The 18,835-nt window shown below is 54.9% G+C and overlaps 1 protein-coding gene across 7 annotated transcripts in view; it reads left to right on the top strand.

Annotated features, from left to right (window-relative positions):
* BICRA (BRD4 interacting chromatin remodeling complex associated protein) overlaps positions 1 to 18,835 on the top strand; it is a 67,734-nt gene that overhangs the window by 21,388 nt on the left and 27,511 nt on the right. For 2 of the 7 annotated variants that reach the window (XM_068909833.1, XM_068909837.1), the window contains exon 2: positions 26 to 69. The exons of 4 other annotated variants lie outside the window; for them this stretch is intronic. The gene's annotated coding sequence lies outside the window, so the exon portion shown is untranslated. Of the gene's footprint in view, positions 1 to 25; positions 70 to 6,889; positions 7,127 to 18,835 lie in introns of all 7 variants that reach the window. One more of the 7 variants, XM_068909834.1, reaches the window with a different exon arrangement.

The following is an 18,835-nucleotide window of genomic DNA, read 5'->3' as shown; positions in this document are numbered from 1 at the left end:
ATCATTTTTTTTCTTTTTTTAACAGAGGAGAAAGAACCAAAAGCATATGAATGTTAAGTACTTAGCAAGGTCAGTATTGGGAATAGATCCAGGGTTTCTAAGTTTTTTAAGTGATCTGTTTGCTGGATCATGTCTCTTTTTTTATCCTACTATCACAAATTCTAAACGTACCCTGGCAGACAAATGGACTCAGATCAACTTTCCATCTTGACACTCATGTTATGAATGTTAAAAGGAAACTAAATAATATTAGTAAGAGTGTCTGTGTGTGTGTGTATATATATATATATATATATACATATATATATACACACATACGTGTATAACATTTTTTTCTTAAGAAAGTATGATGAAAGTTTAGGAAGAACTAGTTTCAACTGCACACACAATCTTTAATGTTAGATCTGTGTTTCTCAAAGAAAATAGTCATAATGGTATATTGATAATAGTGGAGTGATATCAAGCTATTTAAATTCTATAGCTAATGTTGGTGTTCTAATCAAGTTCCAGTTTGGAGGCTGTGTTTTCACTACCTAAAATTCTTTCTGAAAATTAAATTAATATGGCATGAAGTTTCATTTCCTTCAGTAAACTAACTCTTGGTAGTGCTGTAATACATGGTGCCTCAGAAAAGAAGTGGTTGCTGCTTACTATCAGGGAAAGTAATTCCCCTGGGTGTGCAAGTAGTGCAGCATGGAGAAGGACAAAACTTTCGATATGAAATTTCCTGATGTGACTGCTTTATCCAAATATACCTCTAGTATCTGAATTTTAAATGAAAATCAGCATTCTCTGATGTTAGTGGGTATTACTGTTTTAGTTTTAAATTGTTGTCATTTAGTTCATGTTTAAGAATATTTTTGAGAAATAACATCTCTCCCAAAGATCTAAATGGTAGTAATATTCTACAGTAATACATGTTATTGTATTTCAGGGTGAGCAAGAGTTTTGTGGTTATCTTGTAAATCGCATGGGGTCCGTGTCCATTTCAAATGACTTGATCACTGATACAGAGGAAGCGAGAAAAAAAACTTGCACATAAGACTGAATACAGATTCCAGAACTTCTCTCAGCTATAGCCTTTCAACTGTACAGTACTTCTCACAGGATGTTGCTAGGATTAAAGTTTGAAAGTCCACTGTAACTGCTATGTATGTGGGCTTGCAATTTCCAGGGAAGGTGGCGTTGTGTGTATTAGTGAAGGTTTTTCCCTAAGTGGAATATGGCAAAAAGGATGGGGGGGGATAAATTTCAAAACTTTCAAAAAGTGAGAATATGTGCATATATGTATTTGTTGTTTTTTATAATAAAAGCAATTTCATTTAAGTAGTCTGCCAGCTTTTCTAAAGCAAAATAACAAAGAATGCCTTGTAAGCCAAAAGCTGACACAGATAGCTAGAGGTGTCTCAGTGTAAAACATGCTGACATGAAACAGGAAATACAGTAGCATGAGTCAGTTGTTTCTCTGAGAATGGAAACCTTAATCCACAATCTCCTGAACTACGGGGCTGAAGTAGCCCGCTTCATTTTAATGTTCCTTTTATAGGCAGTTGCCTTTTGGCAGTTTGAGTTTTCTGATGTAAAGGTATCTGTCACAAAGATCTATAGCACATTATCTGTACAATTTTGTTATGTTTTAAAGGTGTAAAATGTGACACTTACATAAAAGGCTTTTAAAAATTGTATATATTAACAAATTGAATTTGCCAAGATATTTGCCCTCTTCCATGTCTTATTTCATCCGAGTATTTTGCACTTCCATATCTTATTTCATCTGAGTTTCAAAGCTCTTTAAAAAGGATCATTGGTTAAACTTTAGTTTATATCTGAAGTATTCAGTCAGTATTATCCCAACATCGCAGATGGAGTAACTGAGGCACAAAGATAGCTCTTATTATCTCCATAGTCCTACAGATTAACTTCTACAAAAAGCACCTCTTTGTTCTTTACATTTTTCCTGTTTCCCCTTCAACCACCTAAATTTTCTGCTTTGAATTAAGCTGTTAAGATAGCAGAATTCAAGGTGGGGTATCACTTATTGCTTACACATGCACACACACTCTTATTTTAGATGCACACTATATTTTGTTTTTCTAACTTATTTTGTGATCTTTCAGCTGTAAGTACACAGAAAAAATTTTCAAACAGCAATTGTAAACTTTGCAATAGGTGTGACTGTAAGTTTGCTCAGAGTCGTGCATGTATAATGGTCAAATGATCCCCGCTCTCCAATTTTAAATAAGTGTTGAGATTGTGCTTAGAGCAGTACAAATAATTAAGTTTGAGTTTCCTTTATAAGGTCTCAATGCTACATTGAATTTTGTCTGACAAGACGCTTGTCCCTAAGACTTTTTTTTAGTTGTTATTTTTCCATCTCCCCTTACCATGCTATATTTCATTCCCTTTTGACTTATCTGTAAGCTGCAGCTCTCTCAAACTGTTTAGTATTGTCACAACAAACAGTGAAGTAGAGGGAATGCTTTTGATAAATTCTAATATTATGTTCCATTCAGTACTGGGGTCCCAATTTGTTATACAATTTTTTTTCCTCCAGCAAAAAGAACTTCCTAAGATAAAACTTAACTCTTCTGCAAAATAGATTTGTATGGATATGGTGGCTGATAGTGCTAGAAAATACATGGGCTGTAGTTCCACATGGACTGGGGAGAGGATCTGCATCACTCATGGTTTCTATGTTTATGTTCTCCACCATCAAACTTGTGGTCTGATTTAAATGTAATTCTCCTCTAATGCATGTGAATTTGACAGGCAGATGTCTAGAGAGGCATTCACCTGGTCCTATCATTCTTAAAAGATTTCTTCTGCTTATCATTTTGTACTTGGCATATTTTAATGAACCTGGTAACTGCTCTTAGAGCCTGCTGGCTGCTAGTGCAGCCTTGTTACACTGCAGATTTTGGCAGGTCTAGGAAGTTTTCCTTTTTACAGGTTAGCGCTGTTCACAAGCACTGAAACTCACTACGCAGAATGAGAGATGACGCGATTGTTTTAAAAAAAAAAAAAAAAAAAAACTACAAAAGTGTAGAAACAGTTGAGCATGTTCCTCCATTGATGATAGGTGTCAGTGGCATACACAATTTTCCAGTAAAAAAAAAAAAATTCAAACTTGATGGCAGGACATCCAGGACACCCATTTTTATCATAGAAGAGTCTCATAGAGTCAAATATGCACTAAAAAAATAAATCTTTTTGTAAAGAAATGTTTGATTTAATGGAGAACATAATAGGCAACAATCTCAGCATTATAGGTAGCAATGGTTAATTTTGGAGGAGGTTGGGGTTTCTTGTTTTTTATAGACACCATGGAAGAGGAAAGCTTTGTTCCTGTTCCTTGGTTTTGCAGATATAAAAGTTGTATTCATCCTTACGAAATGCTCTGATACTGTAGTGATCTCATCACCTTTCCTAATTTAAAAATGAGGAGACTATGTGGTCTCATATCAGATCTGCATTGTTAGGATTTCTTTTGCTCTACTTCTCATCTCAAAGGATTTTTTAAATACTTAACAAAACTTGCGTAGTCTCAAAATTCTTGTCACATAGCTATATATTTTTTGGTAGTAGAACCAAAGCAAAAATAAATGTAATGATACATAGCAAGTACGCGAGTCCCTGCCAGAGACAGATGTGGAATGCAAGCCTTGCTGTTTTTGTCCCAGAATGGAGCACGAAAACACGCTTCCCAGAAGCGAGGAGTTTGAGGTTCTGACTCTCGGTTCCCTGCTGCAGTCACTGGGCTGCAGTACTTCCCTTTCAAAGCAGTGAAGCATGAAACAAGTTCTTGCCTTCAGTTTTACTTCGTATTCTCTTTTTATTGTGATTGTTTGCTCATTTTCTATATGCAGTTTCCTGTGAGAGACTCACTGTCAGAGGACTAGTGCTTTTTAAAGATTGAGAAATCTGATATTTTGAATGAAGCTAAATTAATCTGGGAGGTTTCTATGTGGCAGGTTTTTGAGTTGGGGCAGCAAACTGAATAATATAAATCCAGTTTTCAGCCTGCTTCTTACGTTTCACTAATTATAAAACCTGTGGTATCCTAACACATCCTGGTTCCTGACTGAAATCCTTTGAAGCCCTTGGCATGTTTATTTTACATAATTTGTTACAAAGCACATTTATTAGTTATGCTTAGTAAACTGGTATATTCTGAAGCATTTTTGGCGTTTAAAAAGAGGCAAGGTATAAACATGAGTCATTTCAGATCACTGATCAATTACTGTTTTTGTATTTTCTTATCATATGTTTGTTTTAGACTTTATTCTATCTCAACCGCAAAAAAGGTGCGTGAAATCCAGCAAATGAAACGTGTCCATTGGCAAATCAGTATGATTTGTGTGTTTTTATTCGTTTTAAACGCATTTTATCATTTGACGTCCTAAAATAATGTCTTGGTTTTTCTCTAGTATCTTCCCCCATCCTTTGGTGAAGTTGCTGCTCAGAGTTCATGACATCACATCCATTCCTATAGCAACAAACTGTTGCACTCAAAACACTGGGTTAAGATGATGCTAATGTTTAACTCTTCTGTAGCGCTCTTTGCCTGCTTAAGACGTTTATGTATACAAATAAAAGTAAGTAATTTTATTGTGTGTGTATATATAAGGGAAATTGAGGCTGGTAAAGTAGGCCTTCTCTGACATTTGTCAGTTTGCAAGCTGGCACCTTTGTGCTTTCTGTCATGCTGCAGCTCAAGTTTGGGAGAAAGCTCTCAAAGATGCCCACGGTGCTGCCTTGTTGTCCTCTGGCTTTATCATCTTTTGAGATGCCCTCACGTGGGTAGCAGGCTGCTATACGCCAGGTCTGCTGCTTCCTGTTCTGAGCAGTGTTGTGTCGTTGTTTCCTCATGTTTCTCTTCTCAGTATTTCTGTTTACTTTCTGTTTTATTTTACTTTTAGATTCATAGACTCTTTTGATACAGGGACCATATTTTAGTTCTCGTTGGTAAAATGTGTCGTGCAGTAAGACTTTTTTCGGACCTATGACCAACGGTGGTAATCACAATAAGTGATTTTTCCCAAGGTCACATAGCAGGTCACTGAGGGAGCCTGGAATAAAAAACAGGTCTCTGGACTTTTGTAGTGCCTAATTACTGACCTTTCTTGCTCTCTGCTGTGGTCCACAGATGTCAGGCACACACCTCTAGTGCTAAGGGAGAATTAACCCTGTCAATTGAGGAAATCCTTTCTCTGGCTTAATATTCTGCAATTATTTTGCCATTAAGCCAAAAAACAATGTTTTTGTTAGAAAGCTAGAAAGTCGTTTTCTGTTACATTGAAGATGGTTCTTTTTGTTTATCAAGCATTTTCCCCTGTGTCCCATCAAATTTGTAATGCTTTACCATATATTGCTTGGGGTATTTTCTCCCATGAACCTAACTTTTATCAAAAAAACCAAGCAAAACAAAACAAAAAACTTGCCTATAAAAGGATATAAATAAATTCTGCTTAGATGTGCTATAAGAAGCCAGTATAACTAGTAATATCTATGTCTTAATCTTTTTTGTTAATATACCTGTACACCCTACTGCTTTTGAGGAAGATTTGAAAATTACTGTTGTAATTTAAAGGTTCAGCTTGAAGGCTCTTACCTCAACGAAACAAACAAACAAAAAACTTACCCCCCCCCCCCCAAAAACCAGGATTAACCTCTGCTCCCTGAGCTGCCTTTAACACCACTTGTAGACCATCGTGCGTAGGGCACAAACACTTGCAGGCTAGAGAAAAGGCTCCCATTTAAACTGAAGCTGCAGTTCCACAGCAGTTTAAACCAACCGAAGTTGGCACTGCTGTGGCCTCTTGACTTCACCGCCTGTTAGCTAAGCTCCGTCAAGCAGCAGAGAATCAACCTGGGGAAGAAAAGTCTTTGGGCATGGCGAGCTGAACCAGCTCACCAAGAGTTTAGGTGAACGTCGGGGCCAGAGCTGGCACTGTCTGTTCCCCCGTCTCCCCGGGCCCTGAGGGTTCGCGTCTCGCCTTGTGCCAGCGCTTCCCTTCTGGTCGCTTGGTTCAAGGAGCCAAATCAACAGAAAAATCTCACTCTGTGGCTACTTTTAGGCCAGTTGAGCAGCTCCTTCAGTCAGCCCTCCGTAGGGTCAGTGCCGCTCTGGTGGTTGGCACAAAGAGAAGGCAGGTCCCTGATCTCAGTTTATGCACTGGGGAACTGCAATGTCCACATCAGTGAGAATTCAGACCGTTGGGGTGGGGGGGCTTTTTTTTTTTAATCTTTTGAAGGCAATTTTTTTATTAGTTTTTTCCCAGGGTGGAGGGAGTTGTTTGCTTTTTTTAAGATTAAGGTAAGATGGAAAAAATGTCTCTAGGGGCAAAAAATGTAAGCTTGGAAATTAAGTAACCTTGGTTTTGATCCCAATATTGCTATTTTGCATCTAAAGTAGATGACTTAATCTCTTCTGCCTCGTTTCGGAGGTTTGTAAATTTGGTGAAATGCTTGTGATCTTTGATGAAAGTCATTATAGAGGGGCTAAGTATTTATATTACTATTTATGAAATGGAGAATTTCTTGTGGCGATGTAAAAACTAGTGCTAGCTTCAGCATTGGGGTTTTTTTTTCTTTTTTTTTTTTTTCTTCGAAGCTGTTGATTTTCTAGTGATTCTGTTTGGCTTTTCACAAAATTACTGTTTCTGCTTAGTTCAGCTGCATCAATTGCTGACGTCTGTTATTGGCCATGAATAAATTTCCTAGATGAGACAGTTTAAATTAGCAGAGTGTTTTGAATGTAGAGACCTGAATTCAGATATTTTCAGATCAACATAACAATGATTTTTTTTGATGGCTTTGTTCTGTTTACTATGTCCACGTAAAACCACTTCTCAGTATGATGCATCTGAAATTAAAAAAGTTTTCGTAGGTCATGACAGAAGTGCATTAGCGGTGCTGGATAGGATGCGGCAGCAGGAGCAGAACGCCAAGGGACGTTACGGACCGAGTAGGACGCAGCAGCAGGGTTGTGTGAAAGGGAAACCCTAGGAGTGGGCCAGTCAACGTGACGGCCGCTCAGAGGGTGAAGAAAGGGAAGGCTAGAATGGCGACAGCTACCTGCAGAGAACAACGAGCACAGCGCCGAGGTGGGCTGCTCGTCTGAAAGGTGCAGGCCGTGAGGGGTATCGGATTTAATCCGGTAAAGGAATGGGATCCACAGCACGTCTGCATTTTTGGGGAGAGCTTCAGCCGCCTCTGCGCACTCTTATTTTGAACAGAGCCCCCGTGCAGTGACCCTCTGTCCTTATAGTGGTTCCCCGCCGCCGCACCCTTCTCCCTTGGCCCCGATAGCGCGGAGCAGGCAGCGCTGCAGCTTGAGAGGGTCGCGGGATGCAGGGATCGTGCCGCTGGTCCGGGCACGGAGCGGAGGGCAGGGCCGGAGGGGCGAGAGCGAGGGAGACCGGGGCGCGGAGCGGAGGGAAGGGAAGGGCCGGAGGGGCGAGAGCGAGGGAGACCGGGGCGCGGAGGGGAGGGAAGGGCCGGAGGGGCGAGAGCGAGGGAGACCGGGGCGCGGAGCGGAGGGGAGGGAAGGGCCGGAGGGGCGAGAGCGAGGGAGACCGGGGCGCGGAGCGGAGGGGAGGGAAGGGCCGGAGGGGCGAGAGCGAGGGAGACCGGGGCGCGGAGCGGAGGGGAGGGCCGGAGGGGCGAGAGCGAGGGAGACCGGGGCGCGGAGCGGAGGGAAGGGCAGGGCCGGAGGGGCGAGAGCGAGGGAGACCGGGGCGCGGAGCGGAGGGAAGGGCAGGGCCGGAGGGGCGAGAGCGAGGGAGACCGGGGCGCGGAGGGGAGCGGAGGGAAGGGCAGGGCCGGAGGGGCGAGAGCGAGGGAGACCGGGGCGCGGAGCGGAGGGAAGGGCCGGAGGGGCGAGAGCGAGGGAGACCGGGGCGCGGAGCGGAGGGGAGGGCAGGGCCGGAGGGGCGAGAGCGAGGGAGACCGGGGCGCGGAGGGAAGGGAAGGGCAGGGCCGGAGGGGCGAGAGCGAGGGAGACTGGGGCGCGGAGGGGAGGGGAGGGAAGGGCCGGAGGGGTGCGACGAGGGAGACCGGGGCGCGGAGGGGAGGGGAGGGAAGGGCCGGAGGGGTGCGACGAGGGAGACCGGGGCGCGGAGGGGAGGGCAGGGCCGGAGGGGCGAGAGCGAGGGAGACCGGGGCGCGGAGGGAAGGGAAGGGCAGGGCCGGAGGGGCGAGAGCGAGGGAGACCGGGGCGCGGAGCGGAGGGAAGGGCAGGGCCGGAGGGGCGAGAGCGAGGGAGACCGGGGCGCGGAGCGGAGGGCAGGGCCGGAGGGGCGAGAGCGAGGGAGACCGGGGCGCGGAGCGGAGGGAAGGGCCGGAGGGGCGAGAGCGAGGGAGACCGGGGCGCGGAGCGGAGGGAAGGGCAGGGCCGGAGGGGCGAGAGCGAGGGAGACCGGGGCGCGGAGGGGAGCGGAGGGAAGGGCAGGGCCGGAGGGGCGAGAGCGAGGGAGACCGGGGCGCGGAGCGGAGGGAAGGGCCGGAGGGGCGAGAGCGAGGGAGACCGGGGCGCGGAGCGGAGGGGAGGGCAGGGCCGGAGGGGCGAGAGCGAGGGAGACTGGGGCGCGGAGCGGAGGGCAGGGCCGGAGGGGCGAGAGCGAGGGAGACCGGGGCGCGGAGGGAAGGGAAGGGCAGGGCCGGAGGGGCGAGAGCGAGGGAGACCGGGGCGCGGAGCGGAGGGGAGGGAAGGGCCGGAGGGGCGAGAGCGAGGGAGACCGGGGCGCGGAGGGGAGGGCAGGGCCGGAGGGACGAGAGCGAGGGAGACCGGGGCGCGGAGGGAAGGGCAGGGCCGGAGGGGCGAGAGCGAGGGAGACCGGGGCGCGGAGCGGAGGGAAGGGAAGGGCCGGAGGGGCGAGAGCGAGGGAGACCGGGGCGCGGAGGGAAGGGAAGGGAAGGGCCGGAGGGGCGAGAGCGAGGGAGACCGGGGCGCGGAGCGGAGGGGAGGGAAGGGCCGGAGGGGCGAGAGCGAGGGAGACCGGGGCGCGGAGCGGAGGGAAGGGAAGGGCCGGAGGGGCGAGAGCGAGGGAGACCGGGGCGCGGAGGGAAGGGCAGGGCCGGAGGGGCGAGAGCGAGGGAGACCGGGGCGCGGAGCGGAGGGAAGGGCCGGAGGGGCGAGAGCGAGGGAGACCGGGGCGCGGAGCGGAGGGAAGGGCAGGGCCGGAGGGGCGAGAGCGAGGGAGACCGGGGCGCGGAGGGAAGGGCAGGGCCGGAGGGGCGAGAGCGAGGGAGACCGGGGCGCGGAGCGGAGGGAAGGGCCGGAGGGGCGAGAGCGAGGGAGACCGGGGCGCGGAGCGGAGGGAAGGGCAGGGCCGGAGGGGCGAGAGCGAGGGAGACCGGGGCGCGGAGGGAAGGGCAGGGCCGGAGGGGCGAGAGCGAGGGAGACCGGGGCGCGGAGCGGAGGGGAGGGCAGGGCCGGAGGGGCGAGAGCGAGGGAGACCGGGGCGCGGAGGGGAGGGAAGGGAAGGGCCGGAGGGGCGAGAGCGAGGGAGACCGGGGCGCGGAGGGGAGGGAAGGGAAGGGCAGGGCCGGAGGGGCGAGAGCGAGGGAGACCGGGGCGCGGAGCGGAGGGGAGGGCCGGAGGGGCGAGAGCGAGGGAGACCGGGGCGCGGAGGGGAGGGCAGGGCCGGAGGGGCGAGAGCGAGGGAGACCGGGGCGCGGAGCGGAGGGAAGGGCCGGAGGGGCGAGAGCGAGGGAGACCGGGGCGCGGAGCGGAGGGGAGGGCCGGAGGGGCGAGAGCGAGGGAGACCGGGGCGCGGAGGGGAGGGAAGGGCCGGAGGGGCGAGAGCGAGGGAGACCGGGGCGCGGAGCGGAGGGGAGGGCCGGAGGGGCGAGAGCGAGGGAGACCGGGGCGCGGAGCGGAGGGAAGGGCCGGAGGGGCGAGAGCGAGGGAGACCGGGGCGCGGAGCGGAGGGGAGGGCAGGGCCGGAGGGGCGAGAGCGAGGGAGACCGGGGCGCGGAGGGAAGGGAAGGGCCGGAGGGGCGAGAGCGAGGGAGACCGGGGCGCGGAGCGGAGGGGAGGGCCGGAGGGGCGAGAGCGAGGGAGACCGGGGCGCGGAGGGGAGGGCAGGGCCGGAGGGGCGAGAGCGAGGGAGACCGGGGCGCGGAGCGGAGGGGAGGGAAGGGCCGGAGGGGCGAGAGCGAGGGAGACCGGGGCGCGGAGCGGAGGGAAGGGCCGGAGGGGCGAGAGCGAGGGAGACCGGGGCGCGGAGGGGAGGGCAGGGCCGGAGGGGCGAGAGCGAGGGAGACCGGGGCGCGGAGCGGAGGGGAGGGCAGGGCCGGAGGGGCGAGAGCGAGGGAGACCGGGGCGCGGAGCGGAGGGCAGGGAAGGGCCGGAGGGGCGAGAGCGAGGGAGACCGGGGCGCGGAGCGGAGGGGAGGGCAGGGCCGGAGGGGCGAGAGCGAGGGAGACCGGGGCGCGGAGCGGAGGGAAGGGCAGGGCCGGAGGGGCGAGAGCGAGGGAGACCGGGGCGCGGAGCGGAGGGCAGGGCCGGAGGGGCGAGAGCGAGGGAGACCGGGGCGCGGAGCGGAGGGAAGGGCCGGAGGGGCGAGAGCGAGGGAGACCGGGGCGCGGAGGGGAGGGCAGGGCCGGAGGGGCGAGAGCGAGGGAGACCGGGGCGCGGAGCGGAGGGGAGGGCCGGAGGGGCGAGAGCGAGGGAGACCGGGGCGCGGAGCGGAGGGGAGGGCCGGAGGGGCGAGAGCGAGGGAGACCGGGGCGCGGAGCGGAGGGCAGGGCCGGAGGGGTGAGAGCGAGGGAGACCGGGGCGCGGAGCGGAGGGGAGGGCCGGAGGGGCGAGAGCGAGGGAGACCGGGGCGCGGAGCGGAGGGAAGGGCCGGAGGGGCGAGAGCGAGGGAGACCGGGGCGCGGAGGGGAGGGAAGGGAAGGGCCGGAGGGGCGAGAGCGAGGGAGACCGGGGCGCAGAGCGGAGGGAAGGGCAGGGCCGGAGGGGCGAGAGCGAGGGAGACCGGGGCGCGGAGCGGAGGGCAGGGCCGGAGGGGCGAGAGCGAGGGAGACCGGGGCGCGGAGGGGAGGGAAGGGAAGGGCCGGAGGGGCGAGAGCGAGGGAGACCGGGGCGCAGAGCGGAGGGAAGGGCAGGGCCGGAGGGGCGAGAGCGAGGGAGACCGGGGCGCGGAGCGGAGGGGAGGGAAGGGCCGGAGGGGCGAGAGCGAGGGAGACCGGGGCGCGGAGCGGAGGGGAGGGAAGGGCCGGAGGGGCGAGAGCGAGGGAGACCGGGGCGCGGAGCGGAGGGGAGGGAAGGGCCGGAGGGGCGAGAGCGAGGGAGACCGGGGCGCGGAGCGGAGCGAAGGGCCGGAGGGGCGAGAGCGAGGGAGACCGGGGCGCGGAGGGGAGGGGAGGGAAGGGCCGGAGGGGCGAGAGCGAGGGAGACCGGGGCGCGGAGGGGAGGGGAGGGAAGGGCCGGAGGGGCGAGAGCGAGGGAGACCGGGGCGCGGAGGGGAGGGAAGGGAAGGGCCGGAGGGGCGAGAGCGAGGGAGACCGGGGCGCGGAGCGGAGGGGAGGGCAGGGCCGGAGGGACGAGAGCGAGGGAGACCGGGGCGCGGAGCGGAGGGAAGGGCAGGGCCGGAGGGGTGCGACGAGGGAGACCGGGGCGCGGAGGGGAGGGCAGGGCCGGAGGGGCGAGAGCGAGGGAGACCGGGGCGCGGAGCGGAGCGAAGGGCAGGGCCGGAGGGGCGAGAGCGAGGGAGACCGGGGCGCGGAGCGGAGGGAAGGGCCGGAGGGGCGAGAGCGAGGGAGACCGGGGCGCGGAGCGGAGGGGAGGGCAGGGCCGGAGGGGCGAGAGCGAGGGAGACCGGGGCGCGGAGCGGAGGGCAGGGCCGGAGGGGCGAGAGCGAGGGAGACCGGGGCGCGGAGGGGAGGGAAGGGAAGGGCCGGAGGGGCGAGAGCGAGGGAGACCGGGGCGCAGAGCGGAGGGAAGGGCAGGGCCGGAGGGGCGAGAGCGAGGGAGACCGGGGCGCGGAGCGGAGGGGAGGGAAGGGCCGGAGGGGCGAGAGCGAGGGAGACCGGGGCGCGGAGCGGAGGGGAGGGAAGGGCCGGAGGGGCGAGAGCGAGGGAGACCGGGGCGCGGAGGGGAGGGAAGGGCCGGAGGGGCGAGAGCGAGGGAGACCGGGGCGCGGAGGGGAGGGGAGGGAAGGGCCGGAGGGGCGAGAGCGAGGGAGACCGGGGCGCGGAGGGGAGGGGAGGGAAGGGCCGGAGGGGCGAGAGCGAGGGAGACCGGGGCGCGGAGCGGAGCGAAGGGCAGGGCCGGAGGGGCGAGAGCGAGGGAGACCGGGGCGCGGAGCGGAGGGAAGGGAAGGGCCGGAGGGGCGAGAGCGAGGGAGACCGGGGCGCGGAGCGGAGGGAAGGGCAGGGCCGGAGGGGCGAGAGCGAGGGAGACCGGGGCGCGGAGCGGAGGGGAGGGAAGGGCCGGAGGGGCGAGAGCGAGGGAGACCGGGGCGCGGAGCGGAGGGGAGGGCAGGGCCGGAGGGGCGAGAGCGAGGGAGACCGGGGCGCGGGGCGGAGGGAAGGGCCGGAGGGGCGAGAGCGAGGGAGACCGGGGCGCGGAGCGGAGGGGAGGGCAGGGCCGGAGGGGCGAGAGCGAGGGAGACCGGGGCGCGGAGGGGAGGGAAGGGCCGGAGGGGCGAGAGCGAGGGAGACCGGGGCGCGGAGCGGAGGGGAGGGCCGGAGGGGCGAGAGCGAGGGAGACCGGGGCGCGGAGCGGAGGGGAGGGCAGGGCCGGAGGGGCGAGAGCGAGGGAGACCGGGGCGCGGAGCGGAGGGGAGGGAAGGGCCGGAGGGGCGAGAGCGAGGGAGACCGGGGCGCGGAGCGGAGGGAAGGGCAGGGCCGGAGGGGCGAGAGCGAGGGAGACCGGGGCGCGGAGCGGAGGGAAGGGCCGGAGGGGTGCGACGAGGGAGACCGGGGCGCGGAGGGGAGGGGAGGGAAGGGCCGGAGGGGCGAGAGCGAGGGAGACCGGGGCGCGGAGGGGAGGGGAGGGCCGGAGGGGTGCGACGAGGGAGACCGGGGCGCGGAGCGGAGGGAAGGGCCGGAGGGTTGCGACGAGGGAGACCGGGGCGCGGAGCGGAGGGGAGGGAAGGGCCGGAGGGGTGCGACGAGGGAGACCAGGCCGGTTGAGTGCCGTACCAGCGGCCCGACCCGCTGGCGGCCGGGGCCCCTCTCGCCCTGGGTGTCCTCGGGGGGCGGAGGGCAGAGCGGAGCGCACGGGGAGGCCGCGGCCGTGGCCGGAGGGAGGTGCGGACAGGGGAGGAGAGGTGCGTTCGCTCGGTCGCGGCGGCTGCCTTGCGCGCCGGCTGGTGCCCGAGCTGCCCGGGGTGCTTTCACCTTCGTGCCCCGCATGCTGTGCTCCGGCGCTCCGGCCGCGGCACGGAAACTCTTCCCGCTCCTTTTCTTCCTGGAAATTACTCCCTGCGACGATGCTTCTGTTGAGGGAGTTTGCAGGAAAAGATATTTCATTAGTACTTCTTTTGTTTCCCCTGTGCCTGAGAATGAGGTCCCGCTCCTGCAAAGCGCTGTGAAATAGCGGCGCGGGGAAGTGCTTCCTGACGGAGCTGGGGAGCCTGCACCCCCCGGGGCCAAGCGCTCTCTTGCCTCATTTCTGGGCTATTTGTTACTTCCGTATTTGGAGAGAGACGTTCTCTGACTGCCGTGCGGTAAAAGCAGACCTGTATTACCAAGGGCATGGAAACAAAACCAAGAAATCCCTTTGCAAATTAAGCATACTTAGACCTTTCAATTTAACTTATCTGAGTGGCATAGAAGGAAAAGGGTGTGTGTGTTTAAAAAGTGAAGGGGAGGGATGCTGGTAATTAATCATAGCCATTAGGATACCCCAGTTAGACAATGACTAGCTGAGTTGTCTCACCTGAAAATAGCCTAATTATTCAACTCATTGGAGTCAGAAGGAGGACGCGCTGCCAATGAAACAGCATTTCTGCTCGTGACTCTTCCTGCGGGAAAGCAGCTTTGAAAGGAAACATTTGGCTGTGCCTGGCGGAGTTAGTGAGAGCCAGCTTCCGCTCCCCGGTAGTCACTAGCGATGCTTTCCTCGTCAGCAGTCGGAGACCCGGGCTCCTGGGCCGGGGTAGCTCCGCTTTTGTGCAGCCACAGGTACGGTTGATGGGCTTCAAGAGCAGGGTCTGGCTCTTTTCTTCTTCTTTTCCTTATCCGTGGGACCGATTAATGCGGATGGCAAATCTAAGGACTGCAGTCGTGGAGCAGCTCCGCCACCATTTTGTTGTTTCAGTAGTTTAAATGTAAATTAAAAGCCCTTGAAAAGTGCCCGTTAGTGGGCTGGTGTAGACCAAACAGCCTTATGGGCTGGTGTAGACCAAACAGCCTTACGTTACTTGCTCCCCCAAGACTCGGTGTTAACAAAGGAATAGTGGAAAAAGCAGAATGAAACGCTTCTGCATCTTTTCACGCCGAATAGTTCCTCACCGGATGAATAGGAGTGTGGATTTACATGATGCTATTTTAATAAGTGTGGCAAAAACAGCTTCTAAGGGATCGAATCCATTCATAATTTCTTTCAGCGACTCCGGTTCAAATGTGCAGACCTGTTCTGTGATGTGCAGAAAAGACGTGCCAATTGCCGCGGCTGCGGCTTGGAGTCGCAAGTTTTTGTAAAACGCGGGTCTATGTGAACCAGGTTACGTGCTTTGTCTGCCAAAGTTTTGAGCTGCTGGAGTGCATCCATGAGAAATTCAGGGGGAGGGGAATAATTGTCCTGCAAGGAGCCTCCCTTGTGTGGGAGTTCAGCACGCTCGAGAAAAGACAGAGTTATCTAGTGGTTAAAAAAGCAAGATTTTTTTCAGACCTTCTGGCTTCCTTCTCTGGCTCCTCACGTAAACTCCATGAGACCCTGGAAAAGTCATTACGCCCCTGCGTCCCGGTTTGCTTAGCGCTGTTGTGTGTGGTGCTGAGCGCTGAATAGAAAGACGCTGTGATTTTTGAGTAGAAGTTACTACATAAGGCAGGGTAACGCAGGGGAAACGCTTTGCGGAGTATTGGGCAGGGCTACTGGGACGCGCCTGTGACCCTCTTCTTGCCGGGGGACGGAAAATACAACTGTGACAGGCTAATGGGAACGCCACTGAATAAGCGGAGGTGCGGTCCTGCAACCGAGCTGCCGAGTCGTAGGAAACCTTTGTGGTGACGCAGGAGTCCGTTGCGTTTTAAAAGCCCGTCTTATTCCTAACGTCTGCCTTTGAATAAGCTGGAAAGATCCAGAACAACTTCATTGCCAACAGACTTTGCAAAATGTTTTTTAAAAATCATGGTGGCCGGAGCTCGTGTCAAGTGCGATCCCAAAGATTCTTAAACGTAACCTACAGCGTCCCCAAAGTTGTAGGTGATTAGCATAGGGCTCTTGTCAATTCACGGCGTTTTAATCTTTTTTTTTTTTCTTTTTTGAAGTTACTTGAGTTGACTACGTGTCTGCGCGTCCAAAGGACGTTCCTATCGAGGATCCCATCAGGGTTCTGGGCCAAGTCTCACTTAAACAAAAGTCGCTTTGCACGGCTTTTCGGCTTGCTTGCTTTTTTGAATCACGTTACAGCAACAAAAACAAAAACATAAACACGAGCCAAGCTTTCGCTTAAGTGCGAGCTGACTAATATATATGGGAACTGAGAGCGGTGGGAGGGCGGCCCAGGAGGCGCCTGGCGGCCGCTTTGTGCCGTGCGGAGATTCGGGGCCTGGCCGAGGACTGCCAGGGCTTTCAGGCTCCGAGCGTCTTGTCCCCCGGCGCTTCCTCTCGAGGCCTCTGTGGCAAGCGCTGAACCGCGTAGGTCCACCTTGTCCCGCGTCCCGTCGGACGGAAACGCACGCTAGCTGCGCTAAAGGTGAAGATTTAAAAAAAAAAAAAACCAAAAAACCCCTCCTCCTGGGGTTGCTCGTCTGTATGCAATTACAGAATAATTGTTATCCTTCTGCTTTCTATCCTTTGCTGCTCCAGCAGCTGGGGCCGGCGGTGAGCGCGGTGGCCGCGGGGCGAGCGGCGCCCGCTCTGTGGGCCCGGAGGATGCGCCTGCCCTTTCCTCCAGCCTTCCCTCGCTAGGTCAGAAAGCAAACGCCCGGGAGTCCATCCAAACATGTCACGTTACAATGCAGGGGCCTTTCCTCTGCTGGAAGAGGTCGGTAGGCTTAGCCGTGTTGGCAGCCTCTCCTGCGAGAGGCTCCGTTTAAACCCGCGGAACGGCTCTTTTCCTGGATGAGTTTTGTACCCGTTAATGTAACAAACTGAAAGCATCCCAAGATTTTATTTTTTTTTTGGTACGTATGTGCCTGCACTTGGGTTTTGCTGATGTAGCTATGTGTCCTCGCACACTTCTCCCTCCCTGCCTCCTCTCTACCGCTGACCAGCCCAGCTCCACCAGCTAACGCTCACGTACAGACCAGCATTACCGGGGAGGCCACCTGCCGAATGACCCCTGGTAACGGTTGTATTTTGATTTTTGAAAAGCTAAAAGGGAAAGCAGATTTTTTGACTGTTTCTATTCCAAGCCGAGTCTTCTTTCGGTGCTCGCTCTAAGTGCACCGAACCGCCGAGCGCACCTGCAGACGTCCCTCTTGCGTGACCGCGGGCGTTGCGGCGCGCCGCAGGGCCGTTGGCTGCTACCGGTCTTTGGGGAGAGAAGGGGTCGGGCGAAGCGCCTGGTCACCGGGATAACCCGGCCGTGTGTTTGCTCTCAACCTCTAACGTCAGGTGACAGGGCGATTAATTTCCCTGTGAGCGAGCAGTAACAGTTTTTATTTGAATGGAAGCTGCGGAAAAAGAGTGGTGACAAAGCGGTGGATTAGACCAAATCCTGGCTGAGTGTGCGCAACCCGCGTTGCTCTAGGGCAGTACTGAAAGTAATCCGTATGTCTTTCCTTGGCCTTCCTTCTTCTTCTTCTTTTTTTTTTTCTTTTTTTAGCGTTGGAGTTGTTTAAAAGTTTTGACTTAATTTCATTAACTTACTGAAATAGAAACTGAATGAAATAGGAATTTACCCCTCCCGTAAGAGAGGTGTGATTTAAACCTCTGGTCCCAGCGCGATGGTAAACCACCAGCCTCGGGGACGGACGTCCGCTCCCCGCGAGAGCTTTTCCTTTGCGAGCGTTAGCCCGTTGTCTTGCTGAGTCCTGGTTTTCGCTCAACTCCGTTTTCTTTCTTGAGCCTTCTTTATTTGGTTGAACGTCTTGAACTGAAGCAGTTAATCCCGCCGTGCACGGCGCTGTTACTCGGGTTCGTTTGCTTGTGTAGCAAGCCACCGAATAAACCGAGGGAAGAGCGAGGATTCGGCGCCCTGCCGGGGAGTCCTCGGCTCTACGCTGCTTCGTAACTGTAAAAACTAGCATAGGGTATCACCCTGCTCTTATTTAATAGCATTTTACGCTTGCTCTGTAAATGCATCCGTGCAGAACAGGATAATGGCCTATTAGACCCGTTTGCCGTATGTTTTGGTCTGCCTGGCGTGGAGCACAATGTCGATCAGGTGCTTTTGGGGTAAGAATCGTCTTCTCCTTGCAAGTGTGTCTAGTGCAATCTGGCGGGAGCCCGTAGGCCCAGCTGCGACACATCCTTGCTTTAAAAACTGGTTCTGATTTCAGCCCCCCAAACCTAGTGGGATGCCTGAAATCAATATAACTAAGTGGACAATTGTTCTCCTTTATTCAAAGGGAAATGTAAAAGTGGAAAATGCTCTTAAGCCCCAAGTAAACATGGTCTCACCTTCAATTGCTCTGGTTGCAAAATGCAGGTTTTCTAGGATAGCGGAGAAAGGTCGCAAGACCTACAAATTCCAATTGCTTCAGAATTAGTCGATTCGCGCTTCCGTTTTCAGTCTCTGCAGAAGAGGGTGTTTCTAGTCTTCCCTCCTTCTGGGTGACGTGCGTGTGATCCCCTAGTCTGCTTTTAGCGCGTAGAAATCAAAATAACAATAAGGCATTTCTGAATTCATGACTTCTCATCACAAGGCTTTTTTTATACGAGGGAAGAGAAGGCTGCAGCGACCAACCCGTTCATTGCATGGCATCCCTCACCACATTCAGATTGCAACGAATAAATATGCCCAGTACAGCTGTCATATTTTTGTTTGGCATTTTTGTGTTTTGTTTTCAGTTGTTTGTAAATAAGCCCTTTCAGAAATGAGAAAACGAATATGCACGCGTGGTAGTTTGGACTCTTTAGCCTTGACAAGTTCCTGAGAATTGAAGGGATTTCTCTCTTCACCTGCCTCCGAAGTACTCCGGGTCTCCCGATAACGTCACTCACAAAGGGTTGTTAGCGAGCGGGGAGGGAGGCGATCATAGTGTGCTTTTTCGGTTGCGATGCACAGAGCGTTGCTCATCCCTGCCGGGGTATTTTGGGGGATCTTAAATGCCAAGGGCTGCGCTGATCGCCGTGGAGTTGCGAAATCGTGGGTTGCTTGTGTGCTCCCGCTTTTAGGGAAGGGAGGGGAGCAAACGTGTGCCTGGCAGAAAAGTCAGAAGCTGGTGGGAAGCAAATTAATGAAGAAATTAATTTCACTGCGCCTTGGACAGGCCTGGGGTGGAAAAGATGAAGCTCACACAGAAGTTTTCTTGCATTTTGTTAAACTGTGAGGCGATAAGCAGGAATCTGGTGTGGAAGTGAAAGTCTGCTCGTTCCACGTCTCAGCTGTTGCTGGCCGAACGGTTAATAACTTCGTCGTATTGCCGGAGCCCCAGGTTTGATCACGAGCAATGTTCTTCCAGCACAATAAAACCTCCCTGCTTTGCGAAGGGTAAATTAATTTGTGCGGGAGCCAGACCTTATTTCAGAGACTAGTTCATACCTGTC

The sequence above is a fragment of the Struthio camelus genome, chromosome 16 (assembly GCF_040807025.1).
Source record: "Struthio camelus isolate bStrCam1 chromosome 16, bStrCam1.hap1, whole genome shotgun sequence".
Taxonomy (NCBI): Eukaryota; Metazoa; Chordata; class Aves; order Struthioniformes; family Struthionidae; genus Struthio; species Struthio camelus.
The sequence above is the reverse complement of the archived record's forward strand: the minus strand, read 5'-3'. Positions and strand labels throughout refer to the sequence as shown.